Source organism: Silene latifolia, chromosome 1 (assembly GCF_048544455.1).
Source record: "Silene latifolia isolate original U9 population chromosome 1, ASM4854445v1, whole genome shotgun sequence".
Lineage (NCBI taxonomy): Eukaryota > Viridiplantae > Streptophyta > Magnoliopsida > Caryophyllales > Caryophyllaceae > Silene > Silene latifolia.
Genome location: NC_133526.1, coordinates 68206558 through 68216048, shown reverse-complemented (window position 1 = coordinate 68216048; position 9491 = coordinate 68206558).

Here is a 9491-nt window from a genome sequence, read left to right as displayed (position 1 = left end):
TTTCCATTGTCTTAATTGTTGGACGCTAGAAAGGAAACTACCTCAAATTATTGAAGAATCAACAAGTTAGTTGTGGGACATCTAATGGGACCTTCTTCTTTAAATGTTTATTCGATTAACATAAATTTTGCTAGTACTACTTCATCAATATTAGAAACCAGTGGAGGTTTTCATCATTATATTTGATACATAGGATGATTAGAATATGACGACTAGCAACCATGATGTTGAGAGATAGAGTCTTTGTGTATTCAATCTAGTTTTTGGAGTTTAAAGTTGTACTTAATTGTGACTATTAAGTGCATAAACTCTAAATAAGAATATAATCTTGTTAAGATACAAAAGAGGTTCACTTTTGTGACCCTATATACCATGATTTGATGTATGGCTAGCCCATTATCAAAGGTAATTATATTCTAAACCAAACTAGAAAGATATATCATGTAGATGATACAAGACTCAAATTGGTAACCCAAGATTAAACCTTAGATTCTGGAATGATGAACGCAAAGAGTTATCGAGTACTCTTGAAACCATTAGATCTTATGGTATATAAGTATCTTGTATTCAAAGCAAGATGTCTCGTGCCTTTTGTTCGAAAAGGAGATCGAGGTAGTAAATCCTTGATCCATAATAGGTTGATCATTTTCTTTTACCAACGATTTAAGTTGACACTAATGTGTTCACTTAATAAGGTAAATAGAGAAATCTTTGAAGAAGTTCAAAGAGTTCAAGGAATCACGATTTAGTCGTGATGGGATTATCAAAGTGAAGACTTTGATATAAACCAAAGGAAATGTGATATAGTATCACAAGTTAATCTCTCTTAACACACATTATGGGATAATGTGTGGTTGGATAAGAAATCAAACGTTATTCGATATGGTTTGGACTTCAATCAAGTTACTTTGAGTTACTTGATCCTTTTGGGGATTTTATCATTTTGTCTAAATTATTTTTCCATTAAATCTAAAATGAATCATATGAGATATGAAATGGTAGGGTAACATGGTTGTAAGGTTTCAAAAGAAACAAATGCTCATTTTTCCTTATTATAATCACGAGTACAACGGGTTTGTGGCTCGTGAAGCTGTCTTTCTAAAATACAAGTTTATTTCTAGAAGACAGAGTAGGAGAAATTTATTCAAGAGCCACAAAGAATGTTATGTCATAAGAAACTGGTCTTTCTTGGCTACATGAGACGTTTTGTGTAAGACGTTGTTTCTTCAAAACCTAGGAGGTTAAATTCGTCACTTGTTGAAGATGATGAATTCATGCTACTTTTAAGAAAGTAAAGAGCTTATAGCTTACAAAGAAATTGTTTGATTCAAGTTGATTACTTCTAAAAAGTAATGAACATATGACTTACATGAGAGTATTTAAGTCACGACTCAATACAAGGCTTAGAGCTATGAAAATCCGAAATAAATTCCAAGTGAATTGTTAGATATCAAAGCTTGATTGGTTGCAAAGGGTTTTTGCACTAGTTGAAATGCTTAAGTCTATTTGGATTTTCTTAGGGATTGTGTTTCATTATGATGATATACATATAGCAAGTGAATCTAAAACCCACTTCTTCCATTAGAAGGAATGTATTCAATACATGTCTTGAGTGTTGTAGATTCTTGCAATCCTAAGATAATGTGAAACTTAAGAGAGAGTCTTAAGTAGGACATCAATGAGTTGGAATCAATGTTTTGATCATGTTATAAAACTTTTCTCGATAAGTCGAGAAGTTGTGTTTATACATGGAGTTTAGTGGGAGTTACGGTAATTTTAATTAGTCTTATATGTGGATGACATATTGATCATTGCGAATGATTTTAGACTTTTGGAGAAATATAGTACATCTTTAATATCCGAATTTATGGAGATAAATCTACATGATATTAATGTCACATAAGAAGTCTTATGTTGATAAGATTCATGACTAGTTCAATCAAGTTGAACACATTTGATTGATTCCATTTGCTTCCGCTGCCGGATCAATTAAATGAATAATGATGTATAACACTTCATATACTTCGAGTATGATGAATTGTTTCAAATCGAATTTAAGTAATAGTTACCAAGTAGCCATATAGATTAACCTTAAGTGCTTGAAGAAGCATTAAGGACAGAGAGCAAAGTGTTTTTGATGCAATTTTGTGTAAGGGTGTTACACAAATGACAATTGACAATTGAGATTGCGCATGGTTTCCGACAAAACCATAATCAAAACACATCAGGATGGTTAAGATACCATTGTGGCAATGTTATTTAAGAAATAGATTTTCTAGAATCGTTCTAGGCGATAAAGAACAATGAGAAATATTTACGACGGAAATTGAGTACACTTGCAATCATGAGATGTGCAAAAGGATGAGTCCCGCACACTGTGAAAACAGTGGGAGCTATTCTAAGGCTAGAGGACCTATGTCTTGATTGGATCTCGACACGTACTCAGAAAGTTTTATAATGCAAATGTATACATTACAAAGGAAAACGAGTATGTAGTAAGTTTGAGTAAGGTACAAGAAGTTGATAAAACCTACTAACCAAAACCTTCTCATAGGCTTAACATGATGAGTCATGTCATTTCAATTGAATTGAGATGAACAGCTACATTCAAGATCAAACTGGATCATAGAATATGAAGTAGTAATCAAGTATTGACTACTCATATGATAATCACATTTATCGTTCGAGTTTTTAAAATCTGAATACTCCTTTTATACTTTGTTACATCCAAACGGGTTGTAGAGACAATTGAACCCTGTTAAAGTGAACACGGATTAACATAGTATTCGCCCATAGTCACTTGTATGAGGTGACGTCTCGAAGTGACTAGAGTGTGATGCGATTGATGGCAAGTTCAAGTGCCATGGAGTCATGTGTGATGACTAGTCGATCACATAGGCAGACTGTTAGGAACACATTGTCGGGCCTTATGACCGCTTATAGAGTTCTGGCAAATTTATATAGCCTGGTCATGGCGAGAGCTACTATAGTATTCTAATGAGTCGATTCTTTTGACTAAAGACTGTTCGCCTAAGGTGGCACAGTTTCAGATTAACTTTGATTTGTGTTACTACGACCTTCGTAAATGGGATCAAATGGGCATATTTTGGGTTATGATGGTTGTGGCTAGTCGAAGGGAATAAGTGCAATAGGAATTGTCCACCCCTTGTCAGGGTTATAACAATATCTCAGGGCCACTCGAGGAGTAATGAACTGGAAATGCGTGGCCACGCTCGGAAGGTATCCATGGTGGATAATTCCGGTCAATCAGTTATTCTCCAGATCGAGGAAACCACTCTCGATATGATCACTTGCAAGTACGACCTGAAAGACACCTTGCATTGAGTGGGAGATATTAATAGGACAAGAGAATTGGTGACGCACACTTGTCGAGGACAAGTGGGAGATTGTTGGAATATGTGTCCTCCGACAATAATGCGATCACAACTGTTGATCATGATGATCACATGTTTAAATCTCATTTTAAGAATACATGTGGGATGTAATATTTTACAGTCAATTGGTCCACACATATCGGTAATGATTGGCTGACTAGAGTTTGACATTACTGTCGTGCGACGGTGGTGATCAGTCGATCCCCTTAGGTCATACCTAAAGGGTAACACTCTTAATTGATTATTTAATTGATCGTATGTCGATACGGGTTAATTAAATTACTTAAAATTGACGGACGATTTTGGAAGTAATATTTACATGTCTCATTGAAATTTGATTAGATAAGATACGGTCTAAGTGATCGAATTGTTTTATTGCTTAGATGAAATTATTGTTTACGGAAACAATTGAAACTGAATGAATAATTTATTATAAATACAAGACGTTGTGATTTATAATTGGTAAATCGTTTTTGGTGCAAGTAATTATGAATTACTAAGTCGATTTTGTACATGACGTATTTTTATTAATACGTTGATTTTTAATATGTTAAAAATACATTACATTGTGACATGTCATGTAACATGTAACATATGACAAATTGACAAATGACAAAATATAAAATGAACCACCCATTTTATGAAAGTGCCGAAAATAAGGAGGGAGTATTAGGTTTAAATTATGTTAATTATGTTTAGTGGAAAGCATAATCATAAGACCTAATACATAGCCATGCACACCTAGTTGCTTTTGTGAAGAGCATCTTGGTCATGCATTGGCCCTAGCCTCTTCCCCATAACCGGTTTTCTAAGGCCATATTTAGAGAGTTTTTCTCTCTAATTTTTCATTCACAACTTCACACAATATTTCTAGAGTAAGAAATATAATTTCTTCTAAACATCTTATGAGAAATTAGAGAGATAATAACTTCTAAAATTCCTTCTCTATATCGAAATAATAGAGACCAATATAAATATTTTGGGTCAATTTTTAGTAAGATTTATATTGTTCTAGTTAAATAATATTTATATTTTAAGGGGTTATCTTGGGTATTCATCTTTGGGAGAGATTCTGAGCTTGAATCTTTGTTCATCCATATGAGGAAAGCTCAAGAACAAGTAAGAAGGAGATCTTACTTGTGCCCTTTGATCCGAAATTTATAGTAAAGAAAACGATTTCTTCTCTATATTTATTTATGTTTGCATGCATAAGATTTGTAATTATTTTATGATTAAATAATTTCTCACATATATGAAGATGTTAAATTAATGAGATTAATATTTCCCAACGGTAAGTAGGAACGGAATTTGTCCAAAGCATAGACAATAGAAAGAAGCTCTTTCTCGGTGGTATCATAGTTCACTTGGGAGGGATCAAGAGTCTTGCTTATATAATAGATGGCATGAAGAGCTCTTCCTACCCGTTGGCCAAGAACCGCTCCAACGGCGTAGTTACTAGCATCACACATAATCTCGAACGGTAGTTCCCAATTTGGAGGTTGAATGATCGGTGCCGAGATTAGTGCTTCCTTGATTCTATTAATGGCTTTAACACACTCATCAGTGAAATGGAATTGGGCATCTTTAAGTAAGAGTTGAGTGAGGGGTTTCGCTATTTTTGAAAAATCTTTTATGAAACGGCGATAGAAACCCGCGTGACCGAGAAAACTTCTCACCCCTGTAACATTCACGGGAGGTGGGAGTTTCTCTATCACCTTAACCTTAGCTTTATCGACCTCGATGCCCTTTTCCGAGATTAAATGACCCAAAACAATTCCTTCATTGACCATGAAGTGACACTTTTCCCAATTTAAAACAAGACTAACATCTTCACATTTTTGCAATACAAGAGAAAGATTATGCAAACATGAGTCAAAGTCCTTTCCATAAACGCTAAAATCATCCATAAAAACTTCCATTATGGTTTCTAGGTAGTCGGAGAAGTCACTCATCATGCATCTTTAGAAAGTGGCGGGGGCATTACATAAGCCAAAAGGCATCCTCCTATATGCAAAAGTACCATAAGGGCATGTGAAGGTGGTCTTATGTTGGTCATCCGGGTGTATAGGGATTTGAAAGAATCCCGAATACCCGTCAAGGTAACAAAAGAATTTGTTGGAGGCTAACCTCTCAAGCATTTGGTCAATGAATGGTAGGGGGAAATGATCCTTTCTTGTTGCGGACTTCAATTTTCGATAGTCAATACACATACGGCAACCGGTGATCTTCCTTGTGGGTATTAACTCATTCTTTTCGTTCGTCACCACCGTGGTACCTCCTTTCTTATGTACCACTTGAACGGGGCTAACCCACAAAGAGTCCGATATGGGATATATGATTCCCGCATCAAGTAATTTCATAACCTCTCCCTTGACAACTTCTTGCATATGGGGGTTTATTCTTCTTTGAGGTTGAATGGTAGGTCTATGGTCCTCCTCTAGATGAATTCTATGCATGCGAAAATTGGGACTTATCCCCTTAAGGTTATCTAGACTATAACCTATAGCCTTCTCATGTTGTTTCAACACATCAAGCAATTTTCCCAATCGGTTCTCATCAAGTCTATCATTAACAATTACAGGTTTGGTCTTTGATTCATCAAGGTAAGCATATTGCAAATTTGGGGGAAGGGGTTTTAAAGTAGGAGTTTGTACCTCACTTTCCTCCTTTGGAGGTTCATTGAGAATTTGCTCCATCTCCATTAGACATTCCATTCTCATTGCATATTCAACTTGTTCTTCATTCTCATAAATCTCACTACATTCGAATTCCATGACGAATTCCTCTTGCTCTTGAGCTTGTAAGATGTCTTCTAGGATGGATTGCTCATCTTCTATAGGTTGACATGCTTCCACAAGAATGTTATGTACTAATTCGGATAATGCATGAGTAAGTTCTTTGTTAGCTAGAGCGGCCTCAAAAAGATCTACCTCTAATTCCCAATACATATTTTTATCCTCACTTTCTTCCAAGGCTTCCAATGCTTGCATGGGATCTTTGAAGAAAGGTATACTTAAGTGGTCCTCTACAAAACAATCTATAAGGTCCATCTTGCAAAATATCGAACAACTTGAAAATAGTTAGAACAAACTGTTGGACCATATAGTTTATATGTTTATGTTTTGATGATGTCAAGGTATTTTATATTGTATATACTTGTTGTGCGTAATAGTTTGTTAAGTGTTTTAGCATTAACCTTTTGCGAACAACAAAGAGGATTGTGACGGTTACATGAGAAGTTCAAGCCCTCTATCAAGATCAAACAATCCAAAGATTCATTCAAGTATTATGTGAAGACGAAGTTCGTCTAGAAGATTAATCAAGCTTGGATGATGATGTAGCCTATACTCGAAGATCTCCTTGAAGGTTAGGATAGTATAGGTGATTATCTCGTAATGGTAATTAGAGAATGAGTTTCCTAATTAGTAAAGTTATAGCTTTGCAGCTATAACATTACTAGTAAAAGAGTTCAATGTTATAGCTCTTCTACTATAACATTGAAATGCTGAGTTTTCATACACGACTTTTAAATAATTCGAAAATTGTTTTTACAAATTCTTAAAGTTTATTTTATATTTTTTAAGGAAAGTATTTATTTTATAAAGCCCGGTTTAGTGAGGTCCGGTTTTATGGTTGGCGTTAATTGATAGTTTTTGGGTCAACTTATGAGTTGGACTCTACTATCAATTAGGGTTTCCATCTAGCCTCTTCTAAACCTAAATTCTAATTATATACTAAGATTAGGGTTTGCATGGTTCACGAGCCTATGAGCCGTGTTATGCCGTGTTACCTAAGAGATATTAGGTAAAGATTTTATTCTATAATATAATCTTTACATATCTTGTATATCTTACTTATATATTTGTTTATGATAAAAGATATTCTTGTTTTAGGAAATCTTATCATAATCTTAGAATTTATAGTAAAGATTATATTTGAAAGATTATATTCTATCTTTTAGAATATTCTTTATTATCTTTTATGGCTTTTAGGTAAGAGATAATAAGAAGATATAATTTGCAATTATATCTTATTTCAGCTATTAGAGTTTTTATAGAAACCGTGTGGCCCTCCTCTTCTTTGCCTATAAATACTTTGTTATTTGCAACATCTAAAATAGAGACCTTAAGCATATTATTGTTTTCATATTTTAAAGTGCAAACCGTGTGTTTTTAGCGAAAACCGATTTGCAAATTTTGAAAGGTCGTGTGTTACAAAACTCGCATACTTGTTCTTCATTTATCGTTATAAGATAATAGTGCTTAGTTGATTTCTGAACTTGTTCATTAACGTGAACCTTTGTTAGAATCATTAGTGCTTTCTTATTAGCGTAAGTTAGTCACTCGAGTATTTAACGGTACTCATTGAGTTACAGCTAGAGTTAGTTGTACGATTTGGGTTAGTAAATTTGTAATCCGTAGAAAGGTACTAAATTTATTAATCGAGAATAGTGGACGTAGGTTTGAACTTGTGAAACTGAACCACTTCAAAAACCGTGTGTCTCTTCTTGTTTCGTTCTTTTTCGTTTACTTTACTTACAATCATTAGTTGATTAGTTAAAGTTTAATCAATAAACTTTAAATAATCAATTATATTCACACAATCGAAAAAGCTTTCAAAAAGTTTTAAATCCTCAATTCACCCCCCCTCTTGAGTATTTTGGATCAATAGACTCTTCAATTGGTATCAGAGCCTCGTGCTCTTGATTGCCTAACCGCAAAGAGGCTGATCTATCTTGTTTTTCATTTATCTTATCATTTTATATTCCGCTGCCTATCACGTGATAAATGGATTCCAAATATCTCAAGTGTCCCGTCTTTGATGGGAAGAATTATGGATTGTGGAAAAACATGATGACTCACTATGTGAAAGGACACGATTGGGAGTGCTGGAGGATTATCCAAAACGGACCATACAAAATTCTTGTGGCATCCGAGGAAGGCACTACCTATGAGAAGAAAGAAGAGGACTATGTCGAGGCCGACTACAAGAAAGCCGAGAAAAACTCCAAAGCAATAAGTCTTCTACAAAACGGAATGACTTCCACTGAGTTTGATCGGTTCTCTTCATGTTCCACGGCCAAGGAAATATGGGACGGGCTCGAATTAGCTTATGAAGGTACTTCCATTGTTAGGAAGCACCGAATTGATTTGCTTATGCAAAAATATGAGCTATTCATCATGGAGCCTAATGAGTCCTTAGATAGTATGTCCGCAAGGTTCTCAAGCATCATAAACGAACTAAAAAACCTAGGAAGGAAATTCTGTACTGAGGACATTGCTAGAAAGGTTCTTAGGAGCCTTACCAAAAAGTGGCGTGCTAAAGTCACCGCAATGGAGGAATCACGAGATCTTGAAAACCTATCTTATCAAGAACTCATCGGTGCTCTCATGGCCCATGAAATTACTCTTAACAAAGATGACGCTGAACCAAGTCGTAATAAGAGTATGGCCTTAAATAGTGAAGAGGTTGACTCTGAATTAGAGGATGAAACCGTTTTGTTTGCACGGCGTTTCAAAAATAAAATATTTCGAAATAAACAAACAAAATCATCCTACAACAACAACAACAAGTCATTCAACAAGAAGGTTAATGACTCAAAGTCGTCCTTTGCAAATAGAGGTTGCTTTAAGTGTGGAGAATCTGGTCATATGATCAAAGATTGTCCAACATGGGAGAAAATAAAGGACAAGACGAAACGTGAGAGACAAAGAGAGAATTCAAGCAAGTTATGATGGCTTCGTGTTGGGGAGACCTTGACTCAGAAGATGACGAGGAATCTGAAGACGACGAAGTAGCAAACCTTTGTCTCAAAGCAGTGTCGGTCTTGACCTAATCTCCGATGGTGACGATGAAAGCACAAATTCTCATTCAAACTATTGCTTTCTTGGAGAATCAGACGAGGATGACGATGAAGAGGTAAGTTATCTTGAGCTTAAGAAACGTGTTAGGAAATTGTCTAAAAGTTCCATAATTCAATTCTTTGAACAATCTCTTGATAAGTGTCACGAACAGGATTTGGAATTAAAGGATCTAAAGAAACAAATTCTCGAAATTGCAGAAGAGAATCATATTCTCAAGACTAAAGCTAAGAAG